We start from the raw sequence: 15,514 nt of genomic DNA, 5'->3' as shown, positions 1-15,514 counted from the left end.
CCTTATTTCAATTTCACTGGTTAAATTTAAAAAATAATAATGTCTCTTTCCAGAATCTCTTCTTCTTCCTTGGGGTCTGTGGCCCCTAATGCTAGTGTCCTCAGAATACTTCTAAGCATTTCTTTCTCTGCTTCCCTTTTAGGTGTTATGTTCCCTAAGGAGGAGCAGGCCTGTTGGCTTCTGTCCAACATCCATTTCCTCATTTCTTTGGTTTGTTCAGGTGTCGAATGGCCGTGTGCTTCCGGGGAAGCTGTACCTTTCTGCAGCTGTGGGGGTGAATCCTGACTCCTGTAGAAACACCGTGAAAATTCTTTGCCAGTGACTGTTTGGGGATGGGCGTGTGACCACAGTCTTGTGAACAAACTCGAGTTCAAGTCCACTAGGTGGCTTCTTGGAAAGAGTTTTACTCCTAAAAAGTGACTCATACACAGGTACTCTGGTGCCTCTGGAATTAGTCATCTCCATGGGATGCTTGGAACCACAGCTTAGAACTATAAAGGAATTCTGCCTAAAAGGGCAGTCAAAATTTCAAAGAAGGCAGATGAGAAAGATGGAAAGGATCCAAGTCCTTCAATTTTAGAAGGAATGAGTTAACTATATCGTCTTGCTCTGTGAGATGATAACAGTTTACCCCACTTTTAGTTGGGATTTTCCTTACTAACAGCTGAAAGCACCCTCACTAACATCTCGGGGTTCTGTCCTCAGCCCACTTTCAGGTGTATGCACTCACCCATACCTATGGCTTCCCTTGTATGGCAGTGTCTTCCAAGTCTGCAGGCCAGACCACTGGTGAGTTCCAAAGACACAGAGCAAGCTACCTACTGACACTTTCACCTTGGCCTGCCACACACACCTCAAAATCAATTGACATTGATTTGAAACTGATATTACCTTCTATTTGTGAGCCAGCCCTCTCCATTTTTCTCTGGTAGTCCACATCTCAGTGAAAGAAACTGCCACTTACCTAGTTTTCCAATTCTGAAACTTGAAAGTGAGCCTAGACTCCCTCCTTTTCTGTCATTTATATCCAAGTGGTCTTCAAGCCCCTTTGACTTGAATCTTCTCTCCAGCCTTCGCATAGTTGAAGCCTCATAGTTCTTCATTTGCATTCTTACAACAGTCACTGATTTGTGTGTATATTCCAATTATTCTCCGTGTCTAAAAAAATACTCTCAAGTTGACTGTGACTATTTATTAAATCCCCTTTCATCCTCCAAACACATTCAGAAGTCCTGTGTTCTCTAGAGCATTTCCCCCCAATCAAGAGATTGATCACTCTACCCACGGTTCAGAGAGAGCTCCTCCAGCCACTTGTAGTAGGTATTATTTTATCTATTTAATTGAGTGTCAGGGAGATTAGGAACTTGTCCAAATCTGCAGAGCTAGCAGGGGCTAGAGCTAGGACATAGCCCCAAGTCTTTAGACTCCTTGCTGTCTTCTCTCACAGTCTTTGAAAAGATTTACTAACTCTTTGGGTTAAATATATAGTAATATGTTCCTTACTTATTTGTAATAACCACTCAATAGACTATTGATTTCCTGCCAACTGAAAGATGGCCCAAAAAGCTTGTGTTCTTATAGTCATTTTAATTTGATAAAAATCACTAGTGTGATTATAGCACAAGCACTGCCTTTAAAATCTTTTAAAAGCAAATATAAATAGAAAACAACTAGCAAGATGGTGGATTTAATGCAAGCATATTAATAATTATATTAACTATAAGCAGTCTAAACATACAAGTTAAAAGACAGAGATCATCGTATTGTATAAAAAAGCAAGACCTAACTATGTGCTGTCTACAACACACCCACTTTAAATATAAGGACAAAGATAAATTAAAAGTAAAAACTATGGAAAGAGATATAACATGAAAACACTAATCAAAAGAAAGTTGGAGTGGTTATATTAATTAGGAATTTCTATATCTAAATGAGAATAAAGAGGAACATTATACAATGATAATGGAGTCAATTCACTAAGAAGATAACAATCTTCAATGTGCATGCACCTAACAACAGAGCTTCAAAATACATGAAGCAAAAGTTGATAAAACCAAAAGGAGAAAGAGACATATCCACAATTACAGTTGGAGATTTCAATGCTCTTTTCTCCGTAATCAATAGAACAAGCAGACAGAAAATCAGTGAGTCTACCAAAGATCTGAACAACAACTTGACCTGATCGAATTCCATCCAAAAGCAGAATATACATCCTTTTCAAATACACATGAAACATTCACCAAGATAGATCATATTTTGGGCCGTAAAGCAAACTTTTAACAAATTTGAAAGAAAGGAAATCATATAAACTATGTTCTCTGACCACAACTGAATTAAACTAGAACAGTAACAGAAGAACATCTGGAAAATCTCCAAATATTTGGAATATAACTGATACACTTTTAAATAACCCATGTATCAAAAAGCAGTCAAAAAGGAAATTCAAAAACATTTTAAATTGCATGAAAATGCGAATACAACATAGCAAGATTTGTGGGATGGAGCTCAAGTAGTGCACAGAGGAAAATCTATAGCATTAAGGGCTTATCTTAGAAAAGAAACAAGGTCTTGGATAATTGATCTAAATTTTCACTTTGAGAAACTAGGAGGAAAAAGAGCAAATTAATCCCAATGCAAGCAGAAGGAAGGAAATAATAAAAATGAAGTCAAATCAATTAAATTAAGAACATAAAAATAATACAGAAAAATCAACAAACCAAAATCTATATCCATGCAACTCAACAACAAAAAACCAAACAACCCAATTAAAAAATGGGCAAGAAATAGTCATTAGAGAAATGCAACTCAAAACCGCAATGAGATACCTTCACACTCATTAGGTTGGCTATTATCAAAAAAACTAACACGTGTTGGCGAGGATGTAAAGAAACTGCAACCTTTGTGCACTGCTAGCGGGAATGTACAATGGAATAGCCACTGTGGAAAACGGCATGGCAGTTCCTCAAAATAGCAAAACATAGAATTACCATATGATCCAGCAATTCTACTTCTGAGTATATGCCCCAAAGAAGTGAAAGCAGGGACTCAAATAGCTATTTGTACATCCATGTTCATAGCAGCATTATTTAAAAGAGCCAAAAGATGGAAGTAACCCATGTGTCCACTGGTGGATGATTGAACAAACAAAACATGTTATGTGCTCTATACTCAGCCCTAAAAAGGAAGGAAATTCTAACGCATGCTACAGCATGGGTGAACTTTGAGGACATTACACTAAGTGACGTAAGCCAATTGAAAAGGACAAATATTGTATGATTCCATTATATGAGGTACTTAGAGTAGTCAAATTTACAGAGACAGAAAGTAGAATGCTGGTGTCCAGAAGCTGGGGGGTAGGGAGCTGGAGACTTCTTGTTTAGTGAGTACAGAGTTTCAGATGGAGAAGATGAAAAAGCTCTGGAAATGAATGGTGGCGATGGCTGCAAAGCAATGTGAATGTACTTCAAGCCGCAGAGCTGTACGCTTAGAAATGGTTAAAATGGTAAACTTTATGTCATGTATATTTTACCACAATAAAAAAAATTAGAAAGAAATGGGGAAAAAAGCTACCTTTGAAAAGATGAACAAAATTGATAAATCTCTAGCCAAACTCATCAAGAAATAGAGAAGACATGAGTTACCCTATCTAGAATGAAAGAGGGGACATTGTTACAGACACTTACAACATTAAAAAAAGTAATCATGAAACAACATAAACTGTTCTATGACTATAGAATTTTATTTTAGATAAAAGAAACAAATTTCTTGAAAAATACAAACTGCCATTCAAAAAGCGAGAAATAGGGAACTTTCTCAATCTGCTAAAGGTCACCTATAAAAGATCAACAGCTAACCTCATACTTAATGGTGAAAGACTGCTTTTCCTCTAAAATTAGGAACAAGGCAAGGATACTTGCTCTTTAATTAACATCATGCTACAAGGTCCTCGCCTGCAATAAGGCAAGAAAATGAAGGAAAATAAACACAAAAAAGAAAACTATCTCTATTCACAGATGGCAAGATTGTCTACATAGAAATTTACAAAGAATTTACAACAAACTTTTAGAACTAATAAATGAGTTTAGCTAGGTCACAAAATATACAAAAATAAATCGTATTTTTATTTACTAGCAATAAACATTTGGAGATTGAATTTTTCTTACACTATTTAAATAGCACCAAAAAACCCAAAAAACAAAACCCATGAGAAATTCTTAGGTACAAATCTAACAAAATACATACAAGATCTGTATGCTGAAAACTACAAAATGCTGATAAAAAAATAAAAAGGCCTAAATGTTTTCATGGATCGGAAGACTTCCTATTGTGAAGATGTCCACATGGGTGGCCCCATGGCCCAGTGGTTAAGTTTATGCGCTCCTCTGTGGCGACCCAGGGTTTTGCCGGTTCGGATCCTGGGCGTGGACGTGGCACCACTTGTCAAGCCATGCTGAGGCGGCGTCCCACATACCACAACTAGAAGGACCCACAACTAAAAATATACAACTATGTACTGCAAGGCTTTGGGGAGAAAAAGGAAAAATAAAATCTTTAAAAAAAAAAGAAGATGTCCAGTCTCCCTAGACTTATCTATAGATACAACACCAAGCCAATCAAAATCTCTATAGGACTTCTTGCAGAAACCAACAAGCTAATTCTAAACTTTATTTGTAAAAGCAAATGAATTAGAGTAGCCAAAGCAATTCTGAAGAAAGACAACAAGTGAGAAGACCCACACTACCTGATTTCAAGATTTAACCGCAAATCTGCAGTAATCAAGACATGGCGGAGGGGGCTGGCCGGTGGCGCAGCGACTAAGTGCACACGTTCCGCTTCCTCAGCCCGGGGTTCGCGGGTTTGGATCCAGGGTGCAGACATGGTACTGCTTGGCAAAAGCCATGCTGTGGCAGGCGTCCCACATCTAAAGTAGAGGAAGATGGGCACGGATGTTAGCTCAGGGCCAGTCTTCCTCAGCAAAAAGAGGAGGATTGGCAGCAGATGTTAGCTCAGGGCTAATCTTCCTCAAAAAACAAACAAACAAACAAAGACACGGGGGAGAAGAAAGGATAGACATATAGGTGAGTGGAGCAGAATGGAGTCAAGAAATAGACACACATACATTTGGTGAATTGGCTTTCAACAAATGAGAAAAGCAATTCATTGAGAAAGGATAGTTTTCTTTTTTTTAAATGAATGGTGCTGGAACAATTAGATATCCATATGCAAAAAAATGAACCTCCATCTATACACTTACCCTATACAGAATCCAACTCAAAATAGATCGTAGACCTAAACATGACACCTAAAACTACAAATCTTCTAGAACAAAACTAGGGGGAAATCTTTCTTTCAGCAAGGTTCTAACTCCCTCATCCCTGCGCGGTCGGTTGACAGGATTGTTGTGCAGAGTGTGGAGACAGCAAAATGGAGGCGGCTAACGCCTCCCGGCTCTTTTCAATGTTGGTTTCTTTGTCAGTTCCCTTCTCCATCTCCGCCATGACTGATCCAAAAACAACACCACAGCCCATTTTGGAAAAGCCGGCAGAAGTGTTAAGCGATGGTGCGTAAACTGGATACCAAGAATGACACTGGATGGGACCACCTGGGTGGCCATCCACTTAGTCTAGTATCTTCATTAGGCTTTTTGTTTTCCACCAGCAATGAAGGCAGCCCCACCACCTGCTTGGTGCTTTTGAAACATATGGATAGCTCCCATCAGCTGCACAAATTCCCCAAACTCCAAGCTGTTAACATTGATCACAAGCTTCAAACACCTGCTGCTCAACTCTCCAAAAATTCTGTGGCTCGTAGTTCAGAAGTCGGACTCTCTGTTCCTTTCTTCAACCTTCTTCCCCAGGTCAAGATGTGCATACAAGAGCTGGGTAAAGAAACCCGTGGGCTTGATTTCCAGGATTTGTCCTCACCGTTCAGTGATGTCATGCCTTCAATCAACAACAGGGAACAGCCTAGGAAACCTCTTGTGGAATCAATTATTGCTTCAGTGAAGAGCTGTTACTGAGGGCACTGTAAGCCTGAATTTCAATTTGTTCATTTTTTACTTTAGTGTAGTGGGTTTATCCATGAAACCGCCTCGAACCCCTTGGGAAACTAGATGGACTATATAGTTCAATGAAATTTCTTCGTGGTCTTGGAATCATCTCTGAAACTTCTGCAATGATACCAATTGGACACTAGGAGGAGCCAGAGCACTAATGATAAAAATACCACACGTTAAAAGCACATCGTTTACAAATTCTACAATCATTTCTGAATCAGAGTCTTTATTATTTTAGTGTTTTCCACTATATATACAAGGTATACATAATTAAAAGGTATCATCTGAACATATGCTATAATTTAGAAGAGGAACATAAATCGTAAAAATTATGCCTTAAATTTTAGCAGTAATTTGAACAGGCCCAATGAACTCAGTTTGAACTCATGGGATTTTTCCTAAATCAAAGGCTGAAGTTTTGTTTCATTTTTAGTGAGGAAGATTTGCCCTGAGCTGACATCTGTACCCATCTTCCTCTATTTTGTGTGTGGGACGCCTCCACAGCATGGCTGATAAGTGGAGCATGTCCGCACCCGGGATCTGAACCAGTGGACCTGGGCTGCCAAGGTGGAGCACCCGGAACTTTAACCACTTTGGCCATGTGGCCGGGCCCAAAGGCTGAAGATTTTTAAGCATAAAGAAGTGTTAGAGGTGGAAAGAGTACAATAATAGTTTTAAAAATAATTCTTTTGGTAAAATTTATTATTTGCTTTTTATCTGGGTATCATTTAAGGAAGACAAAACTGTATTTTATTCACTAAACCTACTTGGCATTTGCTTTTGAAGTTGTAGCCACGGGCCGCACTCAGAGTTGTGGCTCATGGCTGTGGGCATGTATCACAGGACCAGCTGAGGAAAGGAGTGGGGGCTGTTGGTGACACAGAGAGAAGGGCGGCGAGTAAGGAATCCATACAGGCACAAGAGGGAGGCAACCAAGGGACGAGTTTCCAGAGTGGCACAGTCCTGGGAGCCTGGGAGAGGAGTGTAAAGAGGACACAGCAACATCAGGTACAGCACGAGGAACAAAGGGCCTGGAAGCATAAAAACTTCTCTGAGAAGGAGAAAAGAGACGGAGAATTTTAGTGGATGCTGTGACGAATTTCCTAAGTATGGAAGCCAGGATCCCTTGAAGGCTTCCACAGTTACACGGGAAACACAGCAGGTGTTTTCTGCTGCTATCTGATCGTGTTAGGTAAATTCAGTCTCGGACGTAACAAAAGGGTGCTAACTTTCCTCTCGCTTCTCTCCTTGGCCATTGGGTTAGGCGGAGACAGTGCTTGGGAGGCCATTGTGACGTACACGGGAGAAACAGGAGGTGATGAGAAAAAGGGAATTCTCTCCTGGCCTAGAAGGTGGGGGATCATCAACAGGCGGCCAGCTGTGGCCACCAGAGGGCGATGGTCCCGTGGACCGGACAGACAGGGCTTCTCAGGCCAGGGTCTCCTGGAGGATTTTTGGTCTGGTTCTGTTCTGTTCTGTTTTTTTAGTCATTTTTATTGCACTATAACATACGTGAAGAAAAGAACACAAATCATAAGTTGTACAGCTGTCAGATTTTTCTCAAAGTGAACAGGAAAGAGTAGCATCCAAACCTGGTAAGTTCCCTCACACTCTGTCCTAACTTCTAACTCCACCGACTGGTTTGCTGGGTTTGGAACTTTATGTAAATGAATCATTCCTCCGGTGCCCTTTTGTATTAGCTTCTTCCACTGCTCATTACACAGATGAGATGTATCTATGTTGTCGCAGCAAGTCATGGAACGCTCATTCTCATTGTGTACGTTAATCCACTGTGTGATTATGCCATAATTTATCCTTTCTATGTAGATGGATATTTGGGTAGCTTGGGGTTATTAAAAATAAGGCTGATATGAACATTCTTGTTCTCTCCTTTGGTGAACATAGGTATGCATTTCTGCTGGGTATACCTAGGAGTGGAATTGCTGGGTCATAGGGCATGTATATTCAGCTTTAATAAATACTGACGGGCACCGGCCCCGTGGCCGAGTGGTTAAGTTTGCGTGCTCTGCTTTAGTGGCCCAGGGTTTTGCCGCTTTGAATCCTGGGTGCAGACATGGCATCCCACATGCCACAACTAGAAGGACCCACAACTAAAAATACACAACTATGTACTGCGAGGCTTTGGGGAGAAAAAGGAAAAGTAAAATCTTAAAAAAAAAACCAAACAGGGGCCGGCCCAGTGGCACAGTGGTTAAATGCACACATTCTGCTTTAGCAGCCCGGGACTGGGGTTCACCAGTTTGGATCCTGGGTGCGGACACGGCACCGCTTGGCAAGCCATGCTGTGGTAGGAGTGCCACATATAAAGTAGAGGAAGATGGCACAGATGTGAGCTCAGGGCCAGTCTTCCTCAGCAAAAAGAGGAGGATTGGTAGCAGATATTAGCTCAGGGCTAATCTTCCTCAAAAAAAAAAAAAAAGATACTGACAAAGAAGCTTCCCACAGTATTGGTACCAATTTATAGCGTATGTATATACCAGCAGCTCTATAATTAAGCTGTAGGTATTTAATATTACTAAAATAATCTATTCTTTTATAACAAAATACATTATTTATTCAAATAAATAAATATATAATTAACTATAATTGTATTAATATAATTTCTTAACAACTTGAAATTGCCTATCTTTTTTTATTTTATCCATTCTGTATCAATACCAAATAAAATAGTGGTATTTCATTGTGGTTTTAATTTTTTTTCCATCTTTTGCCCATTTTTCTATTGGATTATCTACGTTTTACTTATTGATTTGTGGAAGCTATTTACATATACTGGATACTCTCATGAAGTATTCTTATAGAGATGTAAATGCTAACTCATGATACCAGAGGAACCAATGTCTTTGAGCAAACAGAGACTCAGGGAAAAAATCCATGATGGCAAGCCCTTACTTGGTGGCAGCTGGGCTTCCCGGGACTGTGGTTGAGAGAGCAGGAGATGCCAACACCATTGCTTGGATCAACTCCAGGAAACAAGAGCGTAACTTAAACTCAATCCAAAGAATATGCGACTTTGTTTTTCACTGGACAACTTTTTTGTCACATCTTCCAAAGAAAGTCACAAAGTGTTTGAGAGCAAGTTCCGGAATGAGGCATTCCTTCAAACTGTGGCCCATATGATTTATTGGCAAAGCAAGAAAGGTCCCTATATGGCGAATAACTGAGTGAATTCAGTTATTTATAAATTCAGATGAATTTATGAAGAAAATACTGGCCATTGTGACTCAAAGTTAGGGCTTTTCGGGTTAGCCCGTGTGAGACAGTCAGAGTGGCTGGACACTCAGGTAACAATGCCCACGTCTGCAGCCTCCGGCAGGCTGTCCCAGGGGTCCTCAGACTTCAACAGGAAGGGCCGATTACTCACCCTGACTGGCCCTCTGGAATATCTTCTCTCGCACCCGGTGGATCAGAGTGGTCACTTGCAGAACGGATTTGATAAGAGCCGTGAACACCTGTGGATCTGGCCTAACCTAGCCATGAAGCAAGCCTGCAAACAAGCAGCCAGACGCTGTTTTGCCTTTTGTGCCTGGCACTGTTTGTGATGACCAAGTGAAACTGCCACTGAAATTAAACCCATTTTCACCTTGCACGAAAGGACTGATTTCAGAGAAAGAAATACTTTAAATTCTAGGCGGTGTTAAGTCTGGCTCTCACCAGCTCTGAGATAAAACTGTGGGTGTGCTCCTGGATGCCGAGGGTGGCTGTGGCTACTCCATTTCCAACACAAGCCTGGCTCTGTCACAGCCAAGGTCACTCCCAGCGCCTCCCAGTTCTCTCACTGCCCCAGGCTGCAGGCTGAGGGAGCTGCCTCAGCCTGCCCCTCAGCCTCTTTCATTTCCTTTCTCCTTTGTCTCAAAAGATCCAGGCTGTTCCTTTTTTCCTTTCCCTTCTCTCCTGGGGCGGGATTTTAAACTCCACCATGATATTGTTTTCTCACTATCCCGCACCTTTATTATTGATGCCCAGTAGCTGGTCCCTTTCAAGTTTTTTTTTTTTTAATTGAGTTCATAATAGTTTACATCATTGTGAGATTTCAATTGTACGTTATTTCTTGTCTGTCCCCACATAGGTGCTCCCCTTCACCCCCTGTGTCCATCCCCCACCGGCCTTCCCCTGCTAACAACTGAACTGTTTTCTTTGTTCGTGGGTTTGTCCATATTCCACATATGAGTGAAATCATCTGGTGTTTGTGTTTCTCACTCTGGCTTATTATGCTTAGCATGATTCCCTCCAGGTCCATCCATGTTGTTGCAAATGGGATGATTTTGTCTTCTTTCTGGCTGAGTAGTATTCCATTGTACATATGTACCACATCTTCTTTATCCAATCATCAGTTGGTGGGCACTTGGGTGGCTCCCATGTCTTGGCTGTTGTGAATAGTGCTGCAATGAACCTAGGGGTGCATATGTTACTTTGGATTGTTGATTTCAGGTTGTTTGGGTAGATACCCAGTAGTGGAATAGGTGGGTCATATGGTATTTCTGTTTTTGGTTTTTTGAGGAATCTCCATACTGTTTTCCATAGAGGCTGCACCAGTTTGCGTTTCCACCAATAGTGGATGAGGGTTCCCTTTTCTCCACACCCTCTCCAACATTTGTTATTTTTAGTCTTAGTGATTATAGCCAATTTAACATGCATAAGGTGGCATCTTAGTGTAGTTTTGATTTGCATTTCCCTGATGATTAGTGATGTTGAACATCTTTTCATGTGTTTATTGGCCATCTGTATATCTTCTTTGGGAAAATGTTCATATCCTCTGTCCATTTTTTGATCTGACTTTTTTTTTATTGTTCAGTTGTGTGGGTTCCTTACATATCATGGAGATTAACCCCTTGTCAGATACATGATTTGCAAATATTTTCTCCCAATTGGTGGGTTGTCTCCTTGTTTTGATCCCCGTTTCTTTTGCTTTATAGAAGCTCTTTAGTCTGAAGTCCCACTTATTTTTTCTTTTGTTTTCCTTGTCAGAGAATCCCTTTCAAGTTTTTACTGTTGCCTTTCCTCTTCTCCACCATTTGTGTAATATTTTTCATCATCACCATTTTATGATTTTTCCATTCAACAGGGAAAAAAACGCTGTAAGTCTTGTATATACTTGAAGCTCTTTCCAGAACTGCTGAGCCCACCTTGCACCCTCTCCCCCCCATGCAAGCTTAGCAGCTGCCTGGCCTTCCCTCTCTCAGAACCCCACCTTGCCTATGGGGGGGGCGGGGAGGAGCAGTGCTGTCGTGTTGCCGTGGCAACTCGCAATCTGCTGAGTCAGCTAGTTTGGGGTGTGCTTGCTGAGGCCTTGGGTGCTGGCCTAGCCAGCTGCCCCTCACTCAGCATGACAGGGAAACAACCCCATTCAGTGCCCTCCAAGTCTGGCACGATCACCAGCTCTCTGTGCTCGCTTGTCTTGGCAGTTACTCTCGGGTGTGAAGCTTGTGCCCAGGTGTGGGTCCACAGAAAGCTGTAAGTGTTTTCTCTGCAGGGAAATCAGTCCTTTATTCAAAAGAATGAATGCCTCAGGCTGAAATGGTGGTCCCTACTTGGTCTTCATGTCTTCATAAGGAATTTGGCTGGGGGCAGGGAAGAGAAAAGGACTCTACAAAATTGGAGGGGGAAATCAGACAGATTCTGTGTCTCATTGGCAGAGGCAGCTCGTATTGTATTTTTAATAACTTACCCTTCTTAAACTCGATGAGCAGCTCCTCATCCCACGGAAGAGTTCCTATGGCTGCCCTGTGGAATTTCTCTATTGAATGTTTCTCTATAAACTAGCTTAAACACAACATGGATGGATCCGTAGTCATTTAAAGACCACGTTGTAACAAAAGATCTCAGGTGCTAGTCACCAAGAGAGCCAGATCCCAGGGGGCAGAGGGGAGGAGGGGAGGGCTGGGGGAGGGGAGGCTGCCAGGCAGCCACAGCTGTCTCGGTGCTGAAGATAAAATCCCTCTTCATCAACTGTTGCCTGGTACTGCTGATATTAACAACCATGCTCAAACTGAAACTCAATTTCCTCATGGCTGTCAATGAAAGCAGAAGTAGCAACTGGAGCCAGGATGGCTGTCGCTGCTTGTCTGTCTGGGGATAAAGCCAGTTCAGCCCACAGCGTCCACTGACTGTAACCAGGAAAAGGCCCTGAACTCGGGCAGATTTCGATTTTAGTCTTAAGTCTGCCACTTACTAAACACGAATTTGGAAAATCAGCAGATTTCCTGTAGCCTCAGTGTCCTCTGATCTGCAGAATGGAATTGTGAGGAGGATAAAGCATAAATCCAGGTCCTGGCACAAATGCTGGCTGGCACTGTTCTGATTTCCCTCATTCGGTGCTGTAGAGAAGGGCCTGCGTCCTGAGGGCCAGGCAGACCTGCAGAGCAGCCGGGTTTCCTTCTTGCTGTCCAGCTGCCCTTACAAAGCCTCTTCCTCACGCCCCCACCTTCTTCAGCATCCTCTCCACCCTCCTCAGGTGACCAGCAGCCTCTCCTCAAGGAGAAATCGGAGTAGGCCCTTGGCTTTCAAGGACTTGTTATTGGCCATTTGGAGGCTTTTCAAAGATGACTCTGAGGTGTCAGAAGAGGAACCACATGTGACTCCGTTGGAGCTGGACCTGGAGCCTCCAGCACGGCTGTGAGGACGCTCAGTGCCTTCCTGGCCACTCTGCTACACTTCCTGTCACCGAATGCTGAAGAGAGACCCCCGGTAGGTATCCTAGCCCCCTCACAGAGGAGGACTCTCAGAATCCTTCAGGGACTTCTCCAGGGCTGCGTGGGGACAGACCCAGACTCCTCTCCTTTCTCCAGCGGCAGAAAGCTGGCCCGTTCCTGAGTGCCAGCCCTGAGGAACATCCTGTACGCCCTCCCAGCTCAGCCTCACACACTGTTCCCCCCAGGCTGGTGTCAGCGCTCAGCACTTGGTCAAGGCACTGGTCACGTTCTACTTTGGCTAACTCTTCGCTCCCTTCCGAAGACGCCACCTGACTTCCACCTCCACAGAGCAGTTTTGCAGGCTTTGGATATCGTACAAATGGACTCACAAGCTATCCTATTGTTGGACTTTCACAAATCTCTGGCTCTTTCTACCCTCTCTGGCATTGGAGGCCAGTGAGCTCCCCACTCACGGAGCTTTACCTGCCTGCAGGCACAGTCAGATCCAACTTCTGGAAAGAGAAGCCTTGAAAAAACAAAGCTTCCCCACCAAACACCTGATGGGAACCGTAACACAGGACCTCCAGCCCCGGCTTCCAGCTGGCTGGGATTCTAGTTGGCTTCCTGTGTGCTTCTCTTGCATATTTTGAGACCTGTGCACGCTAAGAAAAACCCACATGTGAAAATCCAAACCAAATAAAGCTGTTTAATCAGTGTCATTACAAAATGATGGTAATTTCCTTGCCTTGCAAAAGGATTCACTGTCAGCTTGTTTTAGGTAGTAAGCTCCCTCTTTATATTTTAAAATACGTAATTTAAAATGACTTGAACCAATTTTCAGGAACATTTTCATATATATATCAAGACATCTGATTGGACCATATTTATGTTTTCACCGTTTATTTATTTGTTCCTTTATCTGCCCTTCCCACCTGAGCTGTTAGTCACCGGGAGACCAGCGAGAGCCGGGAAGGAAGCCCTGGAGCGGAGCTGGGGCAAGAACGGCTGGGGATGGTACGGCGAGTTTCTTGGCTCCACGGGCTGGTGAAGGCTGCTTGATATTTGAGTTACAATTACTTCTTATGTCTATTTTCCCAGATTGTGGAGTACTTGAGGACAGGGGACATTTCAGTCTTTGTAAAGGAGTCTCTGGCGCAGAGCAAACATTCGATAAATGTATGCTGGCAAATAAATACGCCCGGCAAGAGAATAAGGAAGAGAGGGAGAGGTAGGCACGGAGGGAGGGGGAGAGAGAGAGAAAGGCAGGACGCAGGGAGGGAAGGAAGAAAAAAAGAAAAAAAGCAAGAGATGCGACGTGGCTGTGTTCCTGTGTAGGTGCGCGGATGGATACACAGATACATTTATACCACGACCTCACAAAGTTATCAAGCAGTAATTTACAAAGTTATGAAGAAATGCTATTTCTCTATAATTCTGAAACAGAAAAAGAGAAGTCTTTACACTCATACAAGCTTCACTGTGATATGGAAATTTGAGAATTTAGCGTTAATTGCTACACAGAAAGCGAATGTAACTCTTATTAAATGTAACTCACAAGTTGCACTACTGGCTTTTTTTTTTTGTCTGTTAATACAAACTGAATAATAAATGGTGAACAATCAACTTGTCATTGATAGTATTGATTGGAAGAAGGATTAGCGAGGTAGACCAGATTAGAACGTGGTCCCCAGTTCTCAGCGATCGCTGGAGCCAGCCTCTCCTGGTTAAGAGGGTTGGTTCCTTGCTCAGGCTCATTTTACTGCTATTTTTCCTTCCTTCTCCTCGCTGTGGTTTTACCCAGGAAATGGCACTGCGGTCACCTGGGAAACGGCTCTCGCGCTGGCCGGCAGGGCTTGGAGACCGCGCCCTGTCTCGTCACAGATTTGCATTTGCAGCTGGGCTCTGCTGACGTCGCCGGAGGACAGAAGGCTAATCCGATGACGCTGGGAATGAGGGTGCGGGGCCCTGCGCGGCCACCTGACCTCCCGAGCGCTGAGCCGACGCCGCCCATCTGCCTCTGCCCGCGCCTGTTTCAGCTGTTAAACACGCCCATTTCTTCCCTTAAGAAGGAGGCTGCAAGGTGTTCTGTTTTGAAAATGATAAAAAATGGCACTGATGCTACTAATGCTCTCTGGATTGTAAGTGCGAGAGATCCTGTGGTATCTGACCGTGACCACCTTTCTTTTCACCATGTTCCCAAAGAGCCTGCAGGTTAGCAAGGAACTTGAGACTGGATGCGATGAGGACAAAGACCTTGGATTCCCCGTTTAGTTATGTTAATTTAAAAAATAGGGGGGGGGGGTGGTGTGCAGAGGGGCGCCTGGACGCTAGGGACTCCACGCATTCGTCCGCAGGCTGGGCCTTTTATTCTGCGGCTGCGGCGACAGCAGCCCCTTTCTCTGGCCGCTTGTGAGCCGAGCGGCCCCGCGCCCCATGGAGAGACTGTGCTCAGCTGCGCGCAGAGCGAGCGCGGTCTCGGATGCGCGCCGGGAGAGGGCGCCCCCCGCAGTGCTGTCGCATTTGCAGCTCCTCTCCTTTCCCTGATGCAGGGACGACAGCTACTGACACCTTTAGCTACCAGGTGCTCTTGAAAGCGCTTCCTATGCGCTTAAACTAAATTAAAGCGATTTAATTCCTATCACAGCCTGGGAGGAGGGCGCTGTTTGTATTCCGATCTCAGGCGCCGAGGTCTCCGGCCCCGCCCGGCCCCAGGGCGAGCAGCGGGCGACGGCACCTACGGCTCCCCCCGCGCAGCCCAGGCGACAAGCTTGGCCCAGAAGGGCGACACGGCAGGCTCTGGATTGTA

Source organism: Equus caballus, chromosome 8 (assembly GCF_041296265.1).
Source record: "Equus caballus isolate H_3958 breed thoroughbred chromosome 8, TB-T2T, whole genome shotgun sequence".
NCBI classification, from domain to species: domain Eukaryota; kingdom Metazoa; phylum Chordata; class Mammalia; order Perissodactyla; family Equidae; genus Equus; species Equus caballus.
Note: the sequence above shows the minus strand (reverse complement) of the source record.